The 25,221-nt window shown below is 41.2% G+C and overlaps 1 protein-coding gene across 11 annotated transcripts in view; it reads left to right on the forward strand.

Annotated features, from left to right (window-relative positions):
- pitpnm2 (phosphatidylinositol transfer protein, membrane-associated 2) overlaps positions 1–25,221 on the forward strand; it is a 489,130-nt gene that overhangs the window by 223,360 nt on the left and 240,549 nt on the right. The gene's annotated exons all lie outside the window — the stretch shown is intronic.

Here is a 25,221-nt window from a genome sequence, read left to right on the forward strand (position 1 = left end):
CATCACCTCATTCTCAAGGGCATTTAAGGGTAGTTATTAAATGTTTGCCTAACCACTGATGCCCACATCCTCATGAGCATTTTTATTTTAAATAAAATTGATCAGGCTGTCATTATATGTTGCTGCCAGTAATGACACTATAAGGGGAGAGAGTTATTCCACCGAAACTGGTTCCCAGTGACACTTCCCATTATAATTGTAAGCAGACAACAATGTGAGAAAATGTTTCTAAACGGTAGCTGATAATTACAGTATTTATACATATTAACTTTATTAATAGTACATATATATCTATGCTCAGCAGTGCTTATTTATTTAGAAGATATATTTTCCATTCGTTGTGCATTCATTGTAGAAGTATTCGTATCTGGTATTTCTGTACTGCTGGAGGTGAAATATTTAATAGAAATCTTGGACTTGGGATAATATTTTCAAGAGGCTCAGTTAATGATTTCATATGTCCAACATGCAGAAGCAGTTTTTGTAGAACACTAATTGAAGTTTCTATATTTGCAGGTGCTCCTGCTTTTAAAAAAAAATTCACTTTTCAGACAAGGTTATTTTCAGACTGTACAAAAAAGCAGGGTATTTCTGCTGATTCGGTAATGGCTCATTAGCTGAACTCATTTAATAATTTGAATATCACAAATGGAGTAAACAGTGCATTCTGCACTGCGATTTAATAAAATATCGCCAAAACAGAACTCCTCAGTGCCTCTGGATACTTGTGGAATATAATTTGTAGATTAATGAGGTGCATCGGTTTCACCTTAATCATAATGCTGTATGTTTTTACTACTGAAAACTGGCTATAGTGTTTACAGATAATATTTAATGGTATTTATCTCCTGTAAATGCACATTTACAGCCAGGTGGTGATCAAGTCTGGTCATGATATGGAAAATCAAAAGCAAGTGATGAAAACTTGAAACCATAAACTGAATAAGCTGCCTAAAGCAGATTCCTTTATTACCTTATTGCTGTTTCTAAAGTCTTGGTATATGCAATTTGGCAGCTGCACTTCAATAGTGACAATTCACAAGTAATTTATTTGGTTGTAGATTGGGCAAGGTTCTATTTAATTGCAAGTCCAATCCCAGAGACTCAAACACAAAATGTAGGCTGACATTTCACTGTTTTACAGTTGGAGCATTAGTTTGTGGATGAGATATTAAAACTGAGCTCCTGTCTGCCTTGCAGGTCAATGTAAAAAAAAAACCATAAATCTATTTGTATACTGCAAGATTCCACAAGTACCAATGAAGTATCCAATAGCCAACCTGTTTAATGATGATTATCGAAAATATTGCCCAGCGAACATGGAATTTATAGCACAGGATGAGGCTAATAAGCCCAACTGGTCTGTGCTAGTTTTTATGTTCTGTTCAAGCCTCCTCTCACTCTTTTGTCTGACCTCTTCAAAATATCCTTCTGCCTTTTTGCCCTCAGGTACTTATCTAACTTCTCTTTGACTCTGTGCTATTCATATTAAATACTGCTCATGACAGTGACTTCCATGTTTTAGCCACTCCTGAGTGACTACCTCGTATTTATTGCTTTTAGTTATGATCCTGAAGCTATTTCTCCACATGTGCTGAATCATATCCTTTCATCCTGTTTGATACAGGTTCAGTTTTGCTATTTATTTAATTGTTCTCTGTAGGAATACAAACAGACCATTCAGCCCATCAAGTCCCTTCCACCATTCAGTGAAATCATGGCTAATCTGATGACCCTGAACTTCATTTTCATGCCCTTTCCCTATCACTCTTGAATCTCTTACTGATTAAGAATCTCTCTATCTCAGCCTTGAATATACTTAACAACTCAGCTTCCACAGCCCTCTGCAGTAAAAGAAATTCCACAGATTCACCCCCTTCTGAGAAAAGAAATTCTCCACACTTGAGTTTTAAATGAGTGACCCTTTATTCTGAGATGATGCCCTCTGGTCCTAGACAGGGAAATAACTTCTCCACATTTACCATGGTCAAGTCCCCTCAGAATCTTATATGTTCCAATAAGGTCACCTCTTATTCTTCTAATTTGCAAAGAGTATAGGCCCAACTTACTCTCCCCCTCCTCATGAATCAGTCCCTGTATCCCTGGTTTCATTTTATCTTTTATCTTAGCCTGCTGGACCAACTTTCCTCATTCCTGAAGAAGGGCTAATGCCCGAAACGTCGATTCTCCTGTTCCCTAGATGCTGCCTGACCTGCTGCGCTTTTCCAGCAACACATTTCCATCTCTGATCTCCAGCATCTGCAGACCTCACTTTCTCCTCCCTGGTTTCAGCCTCATGAACTTCCTCTGGACTGCCTCCAATACAGTTTATTGTTTCTTAGATGAGGGACCCAAAATTGTTCACAGTATTCCAGCTGGGGTCTGACTGGTGCCTCGTGTAGTTTTAGTAAAGTGTCCCTGGTTTTACATTCCATTCCTTTGAAATAAAGGCCATTAATCTGCTCAGCTTCCCTATTACCTACTGAGCCTGGATGCTAGCTTTTGTTGTTTCATTGATATAGACTCTCAAATGACGAAAGTAGGGCTGTTCCCTTTAGAGAAGAGAAAATCAAGAGAAGGCTTTATAATTGTGTTCTAAATCATGAGAGACAAGGCAGAAAAGCTTGAGAAGCAGAGGACTCTGATTTGAAGTGATTGGCAATAGAAACAGAGGCAATATGATAAAAGTGTTTTATTCAACTTGTAGTTAATGTGCTACCTGAGTGTGTGGTGGAGGCTGATTCAGTTGGGACTTTTCAAAAGGTAATTAACTGAAGTGAAAAGATTTGTAGGACTATTGGAAAAGGACAGGAGAGTTGGACAGGCTGAATAGCTGCCCCATCTGCTCTCAAACCATTCTGTTATTCTATAAAAGCTGACTTAGCAAAAGATGAGCAAATTGTGCCTTGTGAGCTCTACACAATGTTGGTTCGTCCTTGTTTTACCCTAAGTAGTCTGATTGAAAGTTCCGGAATGTAAATGGTGAAATGTAAGCACTTTATCTCCACCACATGCCTTAATCAAATCCTCATCCCACAAGCAAAGAATGGCAGATTTTGTTTTTAAATCATTAGGCAGATTAGTTAGATAATCGCAACCATAGCAATAACCATCAGATTTAACAGTTGTCTTTTGTTTTGTGATCTGGCATTTTTAGGAAGATCTTCATTTGCTTCTCCCTTACACTTCTATAAAATGAGATATATTTTATGTAACTGTGGTCATTTAAATTATTTCAATGTAGTTAAATCATCAGTTTATTCATGGGGCTCTCCTGATAGCTCTGAATCTTGAGAACCTCACAGTTTGATCCTCAAATTTGCCGTGTTACTGTTAAACATGAAGATGATGTAAAAGTAAGAGTATTAGAATCAGAGAAACTAACTTCGACATTTGAGAATGAGTCGGACAAAATACATCAACGTCGGAACAATTTCTGATGAAATTTAATGCAGGTCAGAGCCTAGGAATCCGGCAGCAAGTACCTCATCCCCTGTCTCCCAAAAGCCTATCCCCAATAGCGCAACAGTTTGAATATTTTATATTTGATGGCACTTTATCACACAATCCACATTTCTTGTTCTGCTTTGTGAAAGTAGTGTCACTGTCCTGGTGGCCAGTGCTCTTCTGCTTATGTACTAACTCCTCAAGGTGAAAGTGAGGACTGCAGATGCTGGAGATCAGAGTCTAGGTTAGAGTGGTGCTGGAAAAGCACAGCAGGTCAGGCCGCATCCAAGGAGCAGGAAGATCGACATTTCGGGCAAAAGCCATTCAACAGGAAATGAAGGGCTTTTGTCCGAAACGTCGATTTTCCTGCTTCTCGGATGCTGTTTGACCTGCTGTACTTTTCCAGCACCACTCTAATCTAGACTATTAACTCCTCGAGGAGAAAGTGAGGACTGCAGATGCTGGAGATCAGAGCTTAAAAATGTGTTGCTGGAAAAGCGCAACAGGTCAGGCAGCATCAAAGGGACAGGAGAACTGACGTTTCGGGCATAAGCCCTTCTTCAGGAATCATTCCTGAAGAAGGGCTTATGCCCGAAACGTCGATTCTCCTGTTCCTTTGATGCTGCCTGACCTGCTGCGCTTTTCCAGCAACACATTTTTAAGCAACTAACTCCTCAAGTCAGGCACTCAGGGTGTTTTGTCACGTTAAGAATATTGGAGGGTGTATTTGGGCCTGGGAGATATTTTGCGTCTGTACAATCTGCTGTGCATTCTGATGCATTTACTCCTCTGCATGATTCTATGTATCAGAGGGAGATTATACATTGATTGGAGGCTGGGTATGTATCACCAATTGCTCGATATCTTTTTACTTGTATCTTATTGAAATGAGAGAGATGAGAGAAACACTGGCTTTGAGAGATGACCTTATTGAAATGTACAAGATTCTTTAGTGACTTGACAGGCTAGATGCTGAGAGTTAAAAATCACACAACACCAGGTTATAGTCCAACAGGTTTAATTGGAAGCACACTAGCTTTCGGAGCGACGCTCCTTCATCAGGTGATAGTGGAGGGCTCGATCGTAACACAGAATTTATAGCAAAAATTTGCAGTGTGATTTAACTGAAATTATACATTGAAAAATTGATCGTCTGTTAAGCCTTTCATCTGTTAGAATACAGTGATAGTTTCACTTCTTTCATCTGTAAATCACAAAACCCTTTTTTTTAAAAGTTGCATTCTCGGGTTAGCTGTTAACAATGGTGATAGCTAGACAATATGTTGAAGGTGTTAGCTCCCTGTGTTCTCTGTCTATGACCTGATGTTTAGATTGATTCTAATCTAAAAAGTGAGATAACAGAGTTTTACATAAATTTATGCAGTTTTTGAGCTCAGAGTTCTACATGAATGTATGCAGTTTTTGAGCAAAGTGCAATGTAACTCTGCAAGTACCAATTCACCCCACAAAATATATGTGTGCCTGTGGGTCTTTGTCTGTGTGTGGCGTCTGTCTGGGGTGGGGGTTGTGAGTGTGTGTGTGTGTGTATATAGTGAGTGCAGAGTGTCTTAAGTCTGCGAGGGGATGCATGTTTGAGTGTGGGAGTGTGTGTCTATAAGGGTGTGTGTGGGTGTCTGTGTGTACTTGTGTCCATGTGTATGTGAGAGTGTGTGTATGTAGGAATATCTGTGTGTGTGTAGTGCAATGGTGATCATCTGTAATGTGACATGAACCCGAGGTCCCGGTTGAGGCCCTCCCTATGGGTGCGAACTTATCCATCAGCCTCTCCTCGGCCACTTTCCTCAGCTGCCTGTCCGAAGTCCACCTTGGAGGATGGTCACCCGAAGGCCCGAGGCTGAATGTCCTGGACCACTGAAGTGTTCCCCAACTGGGAGGGAACCCTCCTGTCTGTTGATTGTTGTGCGGTGCCCATTCATCCGTTGACGTAGCCTTTGCTTGGTTTCCCCAATGTACCATGCCTCCGGGCATCCTTGCCTGCAACGTATAAGATAGACAACATTGGCTGAGTCACGTGAGTACCTGCCATTCCAGGACATTCAGCCTCGGACCTTCGGGTGACCATCCTCCAAGGTGGACTTCGGGACAGGCAGCAGAGGAAAGTGACTGAGCAGAGGCTGATAGCTAAGTTTGATACTCATAGGGAGGGCCTCGACCGGGACCTTGGGATCATGCCACATTACAGGTGATCACCATTGCACTACACACACACACACACACACACACACACACTCACTCTCTCTCTCTCTCTCTCTCTCTCTCTCTCTCTCTCTCTCTCTCTCTCTCTCTCTCTCTCTCTCTCTCACATACACATGGACACAGGTACACACAGACGCGCACACAGACACCCACAAGCACCCTTATAGACACACACTCCCATATGCACCCCTTCACAGACTTAAGACACTCTACACACACACACACACTCACAACCCCCACCCCAGACAGACGCCACACACAGACAAAGACCCACATGCACACATATATTTTGTGGGGTGAATTGGTACTTGCAGAGTTACATTGCACTTTGCTCAAAAACTGCATACATTCATGTAGAACTCTGAGCTCAAAAATTGCATGAATTTATGTAAAACTCTGTTATCTCACTTTTTAGGTTAGAATCAATCTAAACATCAGGTCATAGACAGAGAACACAGGGGGCTAACACCTTCAACATATTGTCTAGCTATCACCACTGTTAACAGCTAACCCGAGAATGCAACTTTTAAAAAAAAGGGTTTTGTGATTTACAGATGAAAGAAGTGAAACTATCACTGTATTCTAACAGATGAAAGGCTTAACAGACGATCAATTTTTCAATGTATAATTTCAGTTACATCACACTGCAAATTTTTGCTATAAATTCTGTGTTACGATCGAGCCCTCCACTATCACCTGATGAAGGAGCGTCGCTCCGAAAGCTAGTGTGCTTCCAATTAAACCTGTTGGACTATAACCTGGTGTTGTGTGATTTTTAACTTTGTACACCCCAGTCCAACACCGGCATCTCCAAATCATAGATGCAGAGAGCTTGTTTTCCTCTTGCTGGAGAGTCTAGAATCAGTGGGCATCGTCTCAGTACGGGGGTCACTCAATTAGGTTAGAGATGAGGAATTTCTTCTCTCCGGGGCAGTCAATCTGTAGAATTCTTCACAAAATATCAAAGAACTGTGGATGCTGGAAATCAATTACAAAGCCACTAATTGCTGGAAAAACTCAGCAGGCCTAGCAACATCTGCAGAGGGAAAGAATGAATCTTTTCAAATCAAGTGATGCTTCTTCAGAACTCTATTGAAGGGATAGGATTGTCTTGTTAGTAAGAAATGGAATTAAATCAATAGCAAGTAGCAAAATAGGGTTAGCATCTGTTGATGAGAGTCGGCGAACAACAAAAGGAAAAATCACCCTAACGGAGGTTACATACAAGCCTCCGAGCAGTTGTCAGGATGTGGAACAGAAAATCTATCAGGAGGTAGAAAAGGCAAGGAGCGGCAGAGTGGCTCAATGGTTAGCACTGATGCCTCACATCACCAGGCTCGTGGATTCAGTTCCGCCCTCTGCTGATTGTCTATGTGGTATTTGCACATTCTCCCTTTATCTGCTTGAGTTTCCTCTAAGTGTTCCAATTTCTTTCCACGTCTGAAGATATGCAGGATAATTGAACCAGCTGCAGTAAATATGGGGTTTTGGGGATTGGATGGTGTGCTATGTCTAGGTGGCATGCTGTTCGGAGGGTCGGTACAGACTCACTGAGCTGAACGGTCTCTTTCCACACTGTAGGATTCTGTGATTTTTATGTAAGAAGTCACTATTACAATAATCATGGGGGAACTTTAATATTCAGCTGGACTGGAAAAGCAGATTCATGGTGGATCCCAAAAAATGGAATTTGTGGGTTGTCAATGCGATGGTTTTTTTGGAGCATCTTGTGTAGAGCCCACTAGGGAACGTGCAGTTGTGGATTTGGTGATATGTAATAAGGTAGCCTTGATTAGGAAGCTTAAGGTTAAGGCAGTGATTCTATGATGTGACAGAATTCACCCTGCAGTTTGCTGGAATCTGATGTAACAGTAATATGCTTCCGTAAAGGTAGCAAAGACATGAAAGGAAAGATGGTGGAGCAGCAATGGCAGGAGTTTCTGAGGGTAATTTGGGAGGCACAGCAGAAATTCATCCCAAGAACCAAGTAACATCCAAAGGGAAGGTGAGGCAACCATAGCTGACAGTGGAAGTCAGGGACAGCATAAAAGCAAAAGACAAAGAATACAATGTGATGAAGATTAGTGGGAAGCCAGAGGATTGGGAGGCCTCTAAAAATCAGCAGAGGACAACTAAAAAGCAGTAAGGTTGACGATGAAATATGAGGATAAGCTAGCTAGTAATATAACAGAAGATTGCAAAATTCTTTTAGATATCTAAACAGTAAGAGAGACAAGAGTGGGCATTGGACTGCCAGAAAATGAGGCTGGAGAAGTAGTAATATGGAATAAAGAAACGGTGGAGGAACTGAATAGGTACTTTGTAGGAGAGACCAACAGCATGGTAGAACTTCGAGAGTCAGGGGGCAGAGGTGAACAAAGTGGCCGAGACTAAGGAAAAGCTTAAAAAGTCTGAAGGTGAGGAAATAACCCTGGACCAGATGGACCATATCGTAGGGTACTAAACCGAAATAGCTGAGAAGATTATGGAGGCATGGTGATCTTTCAGGAATCACTGGAGTCAGGGAGGGTCCCATAGGATTGTAAAATGGCTAATGTCACATCCCTATTTAAGAAGAGAGGAAGACACAAGACAGGAAATTATAGGATAGCCTGACCTCAGTCATTGATAAGATTTTAAAGTCCATTATTAAGGGTGAGATTGCAGAATACTTGGAAGTGCGTGGTAAAACAGGGCTGAATCAGAACAGCTTCATTAAGGAGATGAAGTGCCTGACATATGTTGGAATTCTTTGGGGAAGTAACAAGCAAGTTGAACAAAGGAGAGCCAGTGGACATGATCTATTTGGATTTCTAGAAGGCCTTTGACAAGGTGGTGCAAAGGAAGCTGCTAAGTAAATTTAAAGTCATGGTGTTAGGGGCAAGCTACTGTTATGGATGGAGGATTGGCTGACTGTCAGAAGGCAGAGAGTATGAATAAAGGTTGGCAGCTGGTGACTGGTGGAGTTTTGCAGGGGTCCATGTTGGGACCACAACTATTCATGTTATACATTTGCAATCTGGAAGAAGGAACTGAGGGACTTGTTGCTAAGCTTGCAGGTGACACAAAAATTGATTGAGGGACAGGTAGTAGTGAGGAAGCAGGGAAACTGCAGAAATACTTGAACAGGTTAAGTGAGTGGGCAAAGAAGTGGCAGATGGAACACAATATGGGAAAGTGTGAGGTTTTGCACTTTGGTCAGAAGAATACAAGTGTAGATTATTTTCTAAACTGGGAAAGGTTTTGGTAATCTTAAGCACAATTAGACTTTGGAGTGCTCGTTCAGGAATGATCATACGGTTAACATTCCGTTAGCAATTAGGAAGGCAAATGTAATGATGGCATTTGTTTTGAGAGGTCTAGATTCAAAAGCTGGAATATACTACTGAGGCTGTATAAGGCTTTGGTCAGACCTCATTTGGAATGTTGTGAGTAAGTTTTCATAGAATCATAAAATCCCTACAGTGTGGAAGTAGGCCATTTGGCCCAACAAATCCACGCCCTCTGAAGAGTAACCCACCCAGACCATTCCCCTACCCAAAAGCTCTACATTTACCCCTGACTAATACATCTAACCTACTCATCTCTGAGCACTGTGGGCAATGTAGCATGGCCAATTCACCCTAACTTGCACATCTTTGGATTGTGGGAGGAAACCAGAGGAAACCCACATGGACACGCAGGAATGTGCAAACTCCACACAAACAATTGCCTGAGGCTGGAATTGACCCGGTCCCTGGTGCTGTGAGGCAGCAGTGCTAACCACTGAGCCACCATGCCACCCTGTTTCTAAAGAAAAATGGATTGGCCGAGGAGAGAGGTTGGGTCCAGAGCAGGTTTACAAGAATGATTCGGGGATGAAAGGTTTGACATTTGAGGGTTGTTGAGCATTCTGGATTTGTACTTGATGGAGTTTAGAAAGATGAGGGGTGGATCTGATTTAAACTTACAGTATACTGAGCGACCTGGATAGAGTGGACATGGTGAAAATGTTTCCACTAGTAGTAGTAGGGACTAGGGTCTGAGTGCACAACCTCAGTGTAAAGCGACAAACTTTAGAACTGAGATGGGGTGGAATTTCTGGTGAATCTGTGGAACCTGTCACAGAAGACTGTTAAGGCCAAATCACTTGAGTATCTTTAAGACTGAGATAGATAATTTATTGATTTGTAAGGGGATCTCAAGTAATGGGATTGAGAAATATATCAGCCATGATCGAATGGTGGAGCAAACTTGATGAGCAGAATGGCCTAATTCTAATTCACGGTGACTTGGCTGCATGGATTCAGAATTGACTTTCCTGTAGAAGGCAGAAGGCAGTGCGGGATATTGGTAGAGTAGTGGACAGTGTAGAAGGTTGTCAAAGGATACAGCGTAGTATAGATCAGTTGCAGGTATGAACGGAGAAATTGAAGATGAAATTTAATTTCGATAATTGTGAGGTGCTACACTTTAGGCGATCAAATGTTAAGGAAAAGTATGCAGTTCATGGCAGGACCCTGAACAGCATTGATGTGCAGAGGGATTTTGGGGTTCAAGTCCATAGCTCTCAGAAAGTGGCCAAGCAAGTAGATAGGGTGGTAAAGAAGGCGTATGGCATGGTGGGCTTTATTGATCAGGGAATTGCATACAAGAGTCAGGATGTCATGTCACAGCTTTATAAGAGTTTGGTTAGGCCACACATACTGTATTGTGGATTTAAGAATTCCTAGAAGTATGGCATTCCAACCGGAGCTCTATCAACAAACGCATTGACTTGGATTCCATTTACCACCCTCTGAGAAAAAGAACAGGAAATGACACTATCTTAGGAACAGACATTACCAACCCAAGGAAACCTAAACACATAACTAGAAGCGGGTCACTAACACCAGTTCTTCTCTGGAGGCTCACTGATGATGTTATCAATATACTGACGAAACATCTGAAAATGAACCTTCCAGCTCAGCGAGCAAACGTACATCGAGAACCTCAACCTGAGCTACAAGTCTTCTCAAAACTTGATAACAGAGTATTGTGTTCAATTCTGGTCGCCACATTACAGGAAGGATGTGGAGGCTTGGGAAAGGGTGCAGAATAGGTTTACCAGAATGCTGCCTGGATTAGAAGGTATGAGCTATAAGGAAAGGCTACAAAAACTTGTGTTGTTTTCTCTGGAGCGACGAAGGCTGAAGGGAGACTTGATCGAAGTCTATAAAATTATGAGATGCATAGATAGGGTTGACGGTCAGAATCTTTTTCCAGAATTGAAATGTCAAATGCTCGGGGGCATGTATTTAAGGTGAGAGGGGGAAAGTTCAAAGGAGGTCTAAGGGGAAAGTTTTATACACAATGGTAAGAATGAGGACTCACTGCTGGGGTGGTGGTGGAGGCAGATATGATAGTGGAGTTTAAGAGTCTTTTAGATAAGCACATGAATATACAAGGACTGGAGGGATCTGGGAGAAAGTGAGGACTGCAGATGCTTGAGATCAGAGCTGGAAAAGAAGGGGTTATGCCCGAAACGTCGATTCTCCTGCTTCTTGGATGCTGCCTGACCTGCTGCGCTTTTCCAGCAACACATTTTTCAGCGCTGGAGGGATCTGGGCCAAGGGTAGGCAGAAGGGATTAGTTTCATTTGGTGTCATGTTCGGCACAACATGGTGGGCCGAAGGGCCTGTTCCTGGACTGTACTGTTCTATGTTTCATATCTTATGGTCTAAATGAGTGTCTTAATGTAGAATTGTGTAATAAACTTTCACATTAGTTCTTGTACTGCTCAATGTATTATTTCTGCTTCTTGTTCAGCTCATTCCAATAAATTTTACCCATTAATATTATTTTAGAAAGGTTCTGATTTAATGTATTTGATGGCTTCATAGATAATTCAGCGATATTTATTTTTCCACCATATGTATTTTCTTGTTTGTATTTTTGAACATTACTTTGCAAGGACCATGTACAAATGCTTTAATCTTTAGCGAGGTAGATTAAGCTCACAGGAAATGCTGCTTCATTTATAAGTAACCTGCTTCTGTTGCTGTTTCTTACTCCTAACTAATGAAAGATGCATTGGAATGTATTGAAAGACAAACCATTTCTAAAGTTATCTGCAGAATATGAATCAAAAGATTGAATCAGATTCACAACCATTGAAAATATCAAAAGGTAGATTTTATGAAAACTAATATTATGTTGATGTTCTGTTTAATGTGTCAAACATTATGGGTTAAAATACTTATAACATTCCAATTTCCAAATGGATGTGCTTCACCTTTGGTATTATCTGATGCTGTTATCAAAGAATAAAGGGTAAATCTTAAGGTCATTTTTGTGGCTGAAGGAATGTCATCAATCAGTTAGCCCAGTTTTAATGCTCAGCAATTACTAACTTAGCCACCAGTGAAAATTGCTTTTCCCAATTTAACTTATGAAAACCTTTCATACAAATTAATATTTTTATTGTTGTAATGAACAGATTCCCAGTTCCATGAATGTCCACTCTTAACCACAACCCCTTCCTCTCATTATCATCCTTGTGAACTGCTTTTGCGACTTCTTCATATTTCTGACGTCCTTCCTGAAGGAAAGCACCCAAATCTGGGACAGTGTTCACCCTCCAATTTGACCAGTGATTTAAATAGATTTACCATTACCTTATTTTTCACTTCTTTGTTTCGCACATCACTGTTTATTTATTCACAGTAAACAAAAGGGACAGAATACTGGTTTCATTTAAGCAGAGATTCCATGTAAAAATGAACTTGCTAAAGTGGAAAATACATAGGAGCACATCATGGAAAGCTCAGGGTGTATTAATATGAAGGAATAGTGCTTCGGTATATATTCATCATCAGGCTATTAATACCCATTCACAGTACAAAGCCTGAGCCAAGCATGCTTGATGCGCAGCCTTGAAAAATGGCCATGCTTATTTTTGGAACTGAACAATGTCAATTAGGCTAAGATTGATTGTTGGAAAAATGTTGGAATCAATTATTGAGGAAGTAATAGCAGCACATTTGGAAAATTCTAATCTAATCAAGCAGGGCCAGCATGGCTTCATGAAAGGGAAATTGTGTCTTGACTAATTTATTTGTTTTTCGAGGAAGTCTCAACCAGAGTGGACAGTGAGGAGCCAATATATATATTGTGTTTGGATTTCCAGAAAGCATTCAAAAAGGTGTCTCTCAAAAGATTAAGTCATAAGAGCTCAAGGTGTTGGAGGTAGAATATTGACACGGATAGAGAATTAGCTAACGCGCACGAAACAACCCAACCATCTTCACCTGTTTCATCAGTGACCTTTCCTGCATAATTAAGTCAGAAATTGAGATGTTTGCTGATGATTGCACAATGTTCAGCAGCATTAACAACCCCTCAGATGCTGAAGCAGTCCATGTTCTCAAGCAACAAAATCTGGGCATTATGAGGTTTGGGCTGGTAGGTAGTAAATAACTTGCAGACTACACAAGTGCTAGACAATGACCATCTCCAATAAAGGCAATCTAACCACAGCCCTTTGACATTCAGTGGTGTTACCATCACTGAATCCTGGGGGGGTTACCACTGAATAGAAACTTAACTGGACTCATCATGTAAACACTGGTATAAGAGCTAGTCAGAAGCTAGGAGTACTGTGGTAAGTAACTCACCTGACTCCCCAAAGCCTGTCTACCAACTTCAAGGCACAAGTCAGGATGGTGATGGAATACTCCCCAATTACCTGGATGGGTGCAGCTCCAGCACTCAAGAAGCTTTACAGCATCCAGGATAAAACTTGATTGGCACCACATCCACTTCCCCCACCACTGCTCAGTAACAGCAGTGGGTAATATCTGAAAGATGCAGCAGATTCATCAAAACTCCTCAGCACTTTCAAATCCACAATCACTTCTGTCTAGAAGGACAAGGTTAGCAGATACATGGCATCACTTCGACTTGCAACTATATCGCTGTTCCTTCAGTGTCACTCGGTCAAAATCCTGGAATTTCCTCCCTAAGGACATTGTGGTTCTACCCGCAGCACATGGACTGCAGCAGTTCAAGAAGGCAGCTCACTCCCACCTTTCCAAGGGGCATCTAGGGACGGGCAGTAAATGCTGGGCCCAGCCAATGATGGCCATGTCTCTCAAATGAATAAAAGAAAACTAGATTCTTGATTACCAAGGGGATGAACAGTTGTCAGGTTCAAGCATGAATGTAAAGCTGAGGTTAAAATTAGATCAACTACAACCTTATTGAATGGTGGAGCAGGCTGGAAGAATTGAGCAGCCTCCCCTTGTTCCTTAGTCTTCAAAATTTAATATATGAACATCAGGAAATAGGTTAAAAAAAAACTGCAATATTTATGGGTCAGGTTTGGATCTAAAAATGAAAATGAGTGGTTTTATTTAGATTTATCATTTTTCATGTTGGCTGATCTTTTATTAAGTTGGATCTTTATTTGCAGTCCGTTTTATTGGCCTCCTTAATAAAATATTCCATTAAATATCACAAGTGCCAAAATCTACTGAAGGTAGCTGTAAAAGTACCATGGATGTGTTTGGAAAGTGTTGATTCCTAATTGATGCTGAGCAGTAGCAAAGGGATTTGAATCATTTTTTGATTGAAATTCAACACAATGCATCAAAATGTTTCTCACTTCAAGGCACAATTTGTTAAAGAATATTCAGAATATTAGGTGCTATAGGTTCCACACATCTGAAGTAGCTGCTTTCACTCTATCGAACAAAATCTCTTTCTTCTTCCAGATTTCTTTCCAGTCTCATACCCATTCTTTCCATAAATCATATTTTATGAATACCTCTAGAATTTCTGCTCTTTAATAAAATTTGTTCTTTCTTAGGCCTCTGACACTTGACAGTATATAGTTCTAATGGCATCTTTATCATCTCGTAAATCACAAACAAAAACAGAAATTGTTGGAAAAGCTCAGCAGGTCTGGCAGCATCAATGGAGAGAAATTAGAGTTAACGTTTTGGGTCCAGTGAGCCTTTCTCAGAACATCTAGTAAATTTAGTCATTTCTGATAGGGAGCTGCTTTTAATATTGTCAGATTGTTAAGGCCAGGGCAGTATCTGAGGTCAGCCAGTGCTTAACAATGTAGTTTCTGAGCAGTGATTGGGTGTCAGAAGCTTGGCTTTTTTTGTGTCCATCTTGAATGAGATCTCTATATAGTCTCGAAATACCAGTTAGTATTTCTGTAAAAGCAATTGATGTTTCTTTATTGCTTTTTGCAGAAGCCTATCCCACAAATTGGTTTGTTGATATGATTGGGGCCACTACTCAGCTCTGGTTTGTCTTCATTAATTTCTGCTGTCATTCTGTTCTGTTCAAGTTTAATATTTTGTCTATTCTACATTATGTAGACATCCAGAGAAAGGGGCACACTTACCCTGCACATTTTCAATCAACTAAGTTTTAATTCCTTCCTGAGTGAGAATGTATATCAGGTATGAGCAGGCAGGGAAAGAGTTAAGTTCTGAGTTTTGTGAAACAAGAGGTTCCACTGAGCATGACTCCGATCAGTTAAGAACTTACAGTTAACAATGGGGTGCTGGAGGCAAGGGAGATGGGTTAACAAGGTGGAAAAACAGTCATTATGTAGAGCCATTTCACAATATTGGAAGCATTCAGTATGTGCAAGGTCAGCTAACAAGGGGAAAGTATCCATTGTATGAATCCAGTTAACAAGGTTAAGAACATTCATTGTATAACAGTAAAAGGCTTGGTTTCTGCTATTGATACTTGTATGTATGGTCACCCAACTAATATGTATGTTGCCTTATCTGGATGCTCCCCCCTGTAAAATGACTATATAATTCATTGAGAAACTGCTCTTCCAGAGAAGGCCAAGAACTCATGTCCCTGTGCACATGGGCGATCGTTCTCTCTCCCTTCAGGGCCAGAAATAAAGATGGAGGTAAAACTACACTATGTCTCTGAGCGTTTTGCTTCGACTGAGAGTCGGGTGGGGGGTGGGGAGTGGGGGATGAACGGGATGGCATGACGGTGGGGGAAGTGCCAGAGGACTGGAGAATAACTAATGTGATTCTACTTTTTAATAAGGATGGACGAGACAAACTAGGAAATTACAGACCAGTGAGTCTCATGTCAGCGATAGGGAAACTATTGGGAAAAAATTCTGAAGGAGCAAAATTAATATTCACTTGGAAAGGCATGGGTTAATTAGGGATCATCAGCATGGCGTTTTCAGAGGGAGGTCGTGCCTAACAAATTTTTTAGAATCTTTTGAAAATATGATTAAGTGTGTGGATGAGAGAAGTTCAGTTGATGTAGTTTGTATGGAATTTAGCAAAACGTTTGACAAGGTCACGCATGGGAGACTGATTGGGAAGGTTAAAGCACACGGAATTGAGGGAAACTTGGCAAGATAGATCAGAAACCGGTTTAGTAATAGGGCATAAAGGGTCGTGATAGAAGATTGTTTGAGTTACTGAAGACTGGTGTCCAGCAGTGTACCACAAGGATTAGTACTGGGACCCTTATTGTTTTTTATATACATAAATGATGGAGATGAAAATTTGGGCAGAATGTTTAGCAAATTTGCAGAGGACACCAAGCTTGGTAGAATTGTTAATAGCGAAGAAGATGGTTGTAGGTTACAGGAAGATATAGACGGGTTGGTGTGATGGGCAGATCAGTGGCAGATGGGATTTAATGCTGATGAGTCTGATGTGATGCAGTTTGGAAGAAGAAACAAGAGGAAACAAGATGAGGAATGGCAGGACACTGGGTAGCTTAGAGAAACACAGAGATCTTGGGGTAGTTATTCACAGATTCCTGAAACCGCAAGCATGTGAATAAGATAATTAAGGTGGTATATGGGACATTTGCTTTCATCAGTCATGGCATAGAGTATAAGAGCAAGGAGGTAATGTTGGAGTTGTACAAAGCGTTGGCCAAGCCACAGCTGGGGTATTGTGTGCAGTTCTTGTCACCTCACTACAGGAAGGATATGATAGCATGAGAGTGGATAGATACAGAGGAGGTTCACCAGGATGTTGCCTGAGATGGAGGAATTGAGCTATAAGGAGAGACTAAATAAGCTTGGAATGTTTTCTATAGAGCAGGGAAGACTGAGGGGGGAACATGATTGAGGTGTATAAAATTATGAGAGGTATGGACAGGGTGAATAGAGAGCAGCTTGGTTGAGGGGTCAATCACGAGAGGACATAATGTTAGGATAAGGGCTGGAGATTCTGAGGGGATTTGGAGAAAGGAGGCTTTTTCACTGTTTGAAATCTGGAATGCACAGCCAGGGAAGGTGGTGGAAGCTGGAAACCTTGCTACCTCTAAAACCTAGTTGGATGAGTACTTTAAATATCATAACATTTGGGGATATGGGACAAGTCCAGAAATTGGGATTAACGCATTTTTAGTGATAGTTATGTTGGTGCAGACTCGATGGGTCAAAGGGCTTTTCTGCACTGTATGAATCTGTGAATCAGAGTTCTAAAGAAATGTAGCACAAAATGCTGTTTCGAGGTTTAGTGTTCTTTCAAAAATAACTTTAAAAAAATCAAATCATCAAATGCTGTGGTAGTATTCAAGCTTCATTTTCTGGATTATCAGTCCAGGGTTCCGGTTACCAGGTGAACAAAAGAATCCTTACACTGAAGTCCTGGCAAATTTAATGTTCCTTACTTTTATCTGAGGACATCCAAATAATGTCATGATCACTGGCTTTCTCTGAAATCTGCCAAATATGTTAATTTCTTTTTGTAGATCAAGATTTCTTTTGTAAAGTCTGCATGTTATTCAAAATGAAGCTTAGCCATTCAAGTGATACAGACTAAAATTAGTAAACGCCTTTGCAATTCTTATCAGCATTGAATTGACCTTCTCTGGTTAGCAAGGAGTGAATTTTCTCCAAGGATGCAGCAGCTGTCTGGCTTCACCAATGTTCACTGGTGGCAGAGTGAATCACAACGGGGCAGCATGGTGGTTCAGTAGTTAACACTGGTGCCTCACAGCGCCAAGGACCTGGGTTCAATTCCAGCCTCAGGCGACTGTCTGTGTGGAGTTTGCACATTCTCCGTGTGTCTGTGTGGGTTTCCTTCAGGTGTTCAGGTTTCCTCCCATAATCCAAAGATGTGCAGGTTAGGTGAATTGGCCATGCTAAATTGCCCACAGTGTTCAGGGATGGGTAGGTGGGTTACTCTTTGGAGGGTTGCTGTGGATTTGTTGGGCCAAATGGCCAATTGCCTCACTGCAGGGAGTCTATTCTATTTTATTCAATGTTCTGAATTTTATTGTTGTTGCACTTGACAGTTCTCAAACAAACGTTTGAGTAAAGATTAACCATTGGAATGAGAAGAGAAATAGCTTGTGACCAACAAAGTGGAAAAGGGGCTGAAATAATTTCTCCCACTGTAGGATTGTGCTTAAATACAGAATGTGGTTGTCACATTCAATCTTGTCTAACAAAAAATAAATTACCTATTGTGGTTGCTGTGAATTTTGGATGCTGCTGCTAAGTGGTTTTGAAGATGCAGAAAGCCACTCGATTACCATGCCAGTTCCAACAACTGGTAGCTCGCATTTATATAGCACATTTATATAGCTTCAATTCTGATGATGCAGCTGCCTCAGTACTGTGAGGATCAGATTAGGTTATGTAATCAAGAGCTGGACAGAGGTTCTTATTTGAGAATTGAATGTAGGGGCTTGAAGCTTTTTGCAGGAGAGAGCATGGTACTGGATAAGCACAGCAGTTCAGGCAGCATCCGAGGAGCAGGAAAATTGACATTTCGGGTAAAAGCCCTTCATCAAGAATTCCCTGATAAGTTTTCTCTGATGCTGCCTGACCTGTGTTTTTCCAGCACCACACTCTCGACTCTAATCTCCAACATCTGCAGTCCTCACTTTTGCCTTTTTGCAGAAGCTTTAGTATATAAGCATGTTACCTTGAACTGTTTTGAACTGAAACTCTACAGTTCAATGTAGTACCATGCCTGATTATATAGGTATTAGTTCAATGCCTCTCTCGACACAATGGACTATTGTCTACTGCCTTGTTTCTGGAAAATTAATTCCTACTACAGAAGGGATTTAAATTTTGTGCCAGCTGACTTGGATTCCGGTTGAGTTAATTGCCTCTGGATAATGAAACTTCAAGGAATAGAAGTTTAACATTCATGTTTGAAGTTGAGGAAATGCATTTTATTGTGAATGTATTCCTTTAACTAAAGCATTTTGAATGGTATGTTTGAAAGGAAATTTTGATTAACCATGTGAAACAAATATAAGCTGAGTGCACAATGTGCCCATAATTTTACTTTGGCAAGTTTACATGCACGTCATGCATAACAATTTTTCTTCCAGTGTTCAGGGTCAGACTATCCTACCATGATTTTCCAAAATACGTGTCAGTTCGAGGCAATGTGACACAACTCACCCATGGAGGAAAGACTGGAAAAATACAAGTTACGAATCTGTTTTCATTAGAGCTGAGAACGTTCACAGTCTTTGTTCACATTGTCTTTGAGTGTCTGTAGCAAAGACATGGCCATTCAGCCCTTTATGTCCACTTCCAGCTCCTGACAACAGCAGAGTTCCTAATGCCACTCTCTTGCCATTTCCCTGAATCAAAGTTTATTGATTTTTTTTTGTGCAAAAGGCTTTGAACTTTCTTTGGAGAGAAAGTGGAAATTAAAGCATTAGTCATAGTGATGACTAATGCATTTCATGGCCTCCTATATCATAGCCCATGTGACAACTGAATCATAAACTGGTCCCTGAAATACCATTATCTAGAGGCAAGTAACTCAACTTGAATAGCCCGATCAATGAATGTTTATTTGAGTGTACAAGATTATGAAGAATGATAATGTAAATTAAGGAGGAAAAAGGACAGTAGTTGTGTCACTGAACTAAAAATCCAGACACCTTGTGCTTGCTTATCTTAGTTTACAGGACAACTAGTTTGCAATGTAAAGTAACACCACAGCATGGGTTCAATTCAATTACTGTGTGAGGTTGCTATGAATATCCCACCTTCTCAAATTTTCCCCATTGTCTGAGGCATAATGACCCTTAGGTTAAACCACCATCAGTCATCTATCATTAATGAAAGAGAAGACCTATGGTCCTCTGAGACCAGGGAGCTTTCCTTAATTCAGAGATTTGGGCTAACGACCATGAGACAGTTCAATTTTCACCATGGTAGCTAGGGAAATTTAAATTTGAATTCGTTCATAAAAAGGAATTAAAAGGCTAGCCTCAGGAAGAGTGATTGTGAAACTGTTGAATTGCCAAAATAAAATCTAAATGTCTTAGTTTACAGGACAACTAGTGGTTAGCACTGCTGCCTCACAGCGCCAGAGACCCGGGTTCAATTCCCGTCTCAGGCGACTGACTGTGTGGAGTTTGCACGTTCTCCCCATGTCTGCGTGGGTTTCCTCCGGGTGCTCCGGTTTCCTCCCACAGTCCAAAGATATGCAGGTCAGGTGAATTGGCCATACTAAATTGCCCCTAGTGTTAGGTAAGGGGTAAATGTAGGGGTATGGGTGGGTTGCGCTTCGGTGGGTCAGTGTGGACTTGTTGGGCCGAAGGGCCTGTTTCCACACTAAGTAATCTAATCTAAAGAGAGAAAATCACCTACCCTTGCCTGATTTGGCCCACATGTAATTCCAGATCCATTAAAACGTAGTTAATTCATAGTTGCCATAGCATGGCAGACCATTCAGTTTAGAGGCAGTTAGGGATGGACAATAAATTCTAGCCTTGCAGTGAAATTCAAATCTGAAGAACAGCTATATAAAGTAGTGTGCTTTTGCATTGGTAGATGGAATGGTAAGGAGTGGACATTAATGTTAAGCTGAACATGAAGATACAGAAGAAATGTTAGAAAAATGTTCTTTCCTTAAATCATGGCTAGAATGTGGAATTCTCTGTCACAAGTGATTGTTGAAACATAGCCCATATTTGCTTTTAAAATGAAATTTATTACATGTGAAATAGGGATATGAAAGTAAATGGAGAATGAGTAGAGTGAAATTAAACAAAATAGATGTTGAAAAGTGTACTTTGAGTGAGCAGGAAAGTCAGATTCGGCTGTATGACACATTTTTAAAGAAGGAGAAAGTGAGGTCTGCAGATGCTGGAGATCAGGGCTTATGCCCGAAACGTCGATTCTCCTGTTCCCTGGATGCTGCCTGACCTGCTGCGCTTTTCCAGCAACACATTTCCAGCTCTGATCTCCAGCATCTGCAGACCTCACTTTCTCCTCAAAGTTCCTGAAGAAGGGCTAATGCCCGAAACGTCGATTCTCCTGTTCCCTGGTTGCTGCCTGACCTGCTGCGCTTTTCCAGCAACACATTTCCAGCCCACATTTTTAAAGAATACTGATGAGCCACATGGCTCATGTAATTGCTCAGATATTCTGTATTTAGAAATGACTTAAATCATTTTTAACAAATCTCCGACTTTGGGGAATGCCAAAACAGCAACCAAACAAATGTTGGGCAGAAATTGTTATATCTATGACCAAATGCAGGAGATGAGTTTCATTCTTGTTGTGAAAATTCAATACAAATTATGTTGAAGGTTATTAAAATAAATACCATGACTGTACACTGTCCAACGTTAATGCTAGAAAATTACCGACTGAACTGATCTTGTGATCTGGCTTGAAAAGGACATGTGAATGATTTATTTTATAATAGAAGCCCAAATCCTAACCAGACAAGTGCATCTTGTCTTCTGGGATGAGTGTCAATGACTTTGGTGTGAGTTACCATGGGTGCAATTTGACTTAGCTTTGTATTCAAGGGCATTGGAAGGCTATTGGGCATACCGAGCTCCTTCAGTGTCCAATTATTGTGTGGGCCTTGTTACTAGAATTATATTCTGTTGGTTTTATCGTTTTTGAACTGTTCTTGAGTTTCTGTTTTGCTTTTGGTTTTGATGCAGGAAATCAGCCTGTACTGATTCAATTGCCTTTATTATTTTGAATTACCCCTTCAAATTGTTCTAAAGTTTTAGTTTGATCTATGAAAGTGATGAACCTTTATTGAAGGTGAACAGACAGGAGCTGATTGTGAAACCCTTCACAGATGGCACTGATGATGAAGTTCTTGAAGTATGTAAGAGACTAGAATAATACAGAACATTCTTTAGTTGCAGTTTAAAGTTTTAGAAAGTGATGCATAATTCATGATCAGCTAATGAGATGAGCTATGGTGAATATAGATATAGGAAAGAAATGGTGATAAAAATCCAAATCATTTGCTTTTGCTGTCTCTGTACATCTGGAAAACTATTAAAAACCATTATAAAAACATATTGCGAGTCATACATAACAGATCAGACAGAATGTGTGGAGAAAACAACCAAGTTAATGAATCAGATTGACAATATTGCATGAGAGCTGAAAATGTGTTGCTGGAAAAGCGCAACAGGTCAGGCAGCATCCAAGGAACAGGAGAATCGACGTTTCGGGCATAAGCCCTTCTTCAGTGTGTACTTTCCTCATTCCTGAAGAAGGACTTATGCCCGAAACATCGATTCTCCTGTTCCTTGGATGCTGCCTGACCTGCTGCGCTTTTCCAGCAACACATTTTCAGCTCTGATCTCCAGCATCTGCAGTCCTCACTTTCTCCTCGAATATTGCATGAGAACCAAGGAAGTTTAAGAAGCATAGCAATTTAAGCACGAGTATAAATGCAGCTGAGAGAAGAAAAATCGAAAGGAAAAGCAAGAGAGATTAAATTAAATTGATTTTAAAAATGGCATGATGCAGAAATGTTGTTTATTTATGCATCAGTTTGGAAGATGCAATTTACAGTCTGATGACATCTTGAAATAAAACTCTTCAAAAAAATGAATTGCATTGATTTTTGGATTCAGGTATTTCAAATATGTGTCACCTATTACTTGGTTTAAAAGTTCAGAAATTGTATCTTCAGTTAGTCAACTGTTCAGACTCAGGATTACATGTCCCACTTGGTTTTTCATTCAAAAATAGAAAATGTTGTAGTGAAAGAAGCAGAGTTAATATTTCAGGTCAATGACCTTTCATCAGAATTTCTGAAAGGTTATTGCGTATTTTTTAATATATTTGTTCATTAACCAGCTCCCACAAAAGACAGCTGCAACACATTGCCCGATCAACCATTTCAATTTAGTTAGGATGTTCAACATGTTAAAAGTGAATTTCTTAACAGTACTCTTCAGCTGCAGTCATGTCCTCTAATTTAAACTACTTGGCTAACCAAAAGAGGCACTTTGGCTCTGACAGGTAGAAACAGATTGAAGAGGCACTTTACTGCCAGTTTTTATCTCCTTCTCATGCTGGTCCACTTTTTATGAAGCTGCTGTTCCCATATTCTCTGTCAGTGTTTGAGAAGCTGCTCACCCACATCTCTCTCACTGTTCGAGAAGCTGCTCACCCCCACCCCCTCTCTGTTCGAGAAGATGCTCACCCCCCTCTCTCACTGTTTGAGAAGATGCTCACCCTCTTCTCTCTCACTGATCGAGAAGCTGCTCACCCCCCTCTCTCTCACTGTTCGAGAAGATGCTCACCCCTCTCACTCTTTGAGAAGATGCTCACCCCCCTCTCTCACTGTTTGAGAAGATGCTCACCCTCTTCTCTCTCTCTGATCGAGAAGCTGCTCACCCCCCTCTCTCTCTCTCTCTCTCTCTCTCTCTCACTCACTGTTTGAGAAGCTGCTCAACCCCCTCTCTCTGAGAACCCGCTCACCCCCCTCTCTGTTTGAGAAGCCGCTCACTCCCTCTCTCTCACTGTTTGAGAAGATGCTCACCACCCCCTCTCTGTTTGAGAAGCCGCTCACCCTCCCCCTCACTGTTCGCGAAGATGCTCACCCTCCTCTCACTGTTTGAGAAGATGCTCACCCCCCCTCTCTCTCTCTGTTCGAGAAGCTGCTCACCCACCTCTCTCTCTCTGTTTGAGAAGCTGCTCACCTCCCCCCCCTCCGGTTTAGAAGCCGCTCACCCCCCCTCTCTCTCTCTGTTCGAGAAGCTGCTCACCCACCTCTCTCTCTCTGTTTGAGAAGCTGCTCACCTCCCCCCCCTCCGGTTTAGAAGCCGCTCACCCCCCCCCCATCTGTTCGAGAAGCTGCTCACCCCCCCTCACTGTTTGAGAAGCCGCTCACCCACCTCCCTCTCACTGTTCGAGAAGCTGCTCACCCCCCTCTCTCTCACTGTTCGAGAAGCTGCTCACCCCCCTCTCTCTCACTGTTCGAGAAGATGCTCACCCCCCTCTCTCACTGTTTGAGAAGCCGCTCACCCCCCTCTCTCTCACTGTTTGAGAAGCCGCTCACCCCCCCTCTCTCTCACTGTTCGAGAAGCTGCTCACCCCCCTCTCTCTCACTGTTCGAGAAGCTGCTCACCCCCCTCTCTCTCACTGTTCGAGAAGCTGCTCACCCCCCTCTCTCTCTGTTCGAGAAGCTGCTCACCCCCCTCTCTCTCTGTTCGAGAAGCTGCTCACCCCCCTCTCTCTCACTGTTTGAGAAGCCGCTCGTCTCCCTCTCTCTCACTGTTCTTAATGAAGCTGTTAACCCCACTCTCTTTCCTGCTGTTTATGAAACTGGTGCCCCTGCACTCTGGAAGCTAAACTGGACTTGTCATATAAATTCTGTAGCCACAAGAGCAGCCCACAGATGGTGAATTCTGCAGCAAGTTACTCACTTTCTGACTCCTCAAAATCTGTCCACCCATAAGTCACAAGTCAGAGTATGACATAATATCTGCTTAAGGCTAGCTCCAACAATACTCAGAAAACTTGACACCATCCAGGATGAAATATCCTGCTTGATTGGCACCCCTTCCACCATCTTCACCATTCAACTATGCCTCCACGATGCACAGCAGCAAACTGTCAAAAGTCCTTTGCCCCTTCCAAACACGCTATCTCTTGCACCTGGAATTATAAGGGCAGCTGATGAGTGTTTCATTTTTTATGGTTCAGTAACATTGAACTTTAGAAGGACCTCAACTTTATTAGCAAGTGTTTGTAATTGTGAGTGATTTACTGCCTGACCACAATGGTTGCTTTGCAAACAGGTCATGCAAGAATGAATCCTTTTAGGCCTGATTTATCATCTTTCTCAGAAGGTCTAATATTTAAAGGAATCTCAATAGTCTAAGTCCAGAAATCCTGTGAAATCTCATATCTCCTTGGTTAAAAACCATTTAACCATATTCCCCACTTGACAGTAGATAGTCACATGTTGAAAATGAGAGAAAATGTGATTTTCACAAATTCTGATTTTGCAACATCCATTGAATGATTATGTAAGTTACATAAATTTCCTAACTATGCTATCATTAATTTCTGCAGCTAAGTTGTAACTATGCAATATTTGAAACTAAAGGTATTTGTTCAGAGAATTTTCTGTTGTTGTAAGAAAAATGTATTGAAAGATCCCTGGACTTAAAACCAAGTAAGTGCAACCCCAAGGAAATTTTAGCCATTATTCAATGGACTTAGACCTTAAAAAGTAGGCTTTTATTGTTGAATGTAAAGGGAGTGATGTGTGTTTAGTATTATCCTTAAATCAGTGATGAAATCTAGATATAATTCTCTAAATT

This window comes from Chiloscyllium plagiosum, unplaced genomic scaffold (assembly GCF_037043375.1).
Source record: "Chiloscyllium plagiosum isolate Xiang-an unplaced genomic scaffold, Cpla_swu_hap1 HiC_scaffold_24, whole genome shotgun sequence".
Taxonomy (NCBI): Eukaryota; Metazoa; Chordata; class Chondrichthyes; order Orectolobiformes; family Hemiscylliidae; genus Chiloscyllium; species Chiloscyllium plagiosum.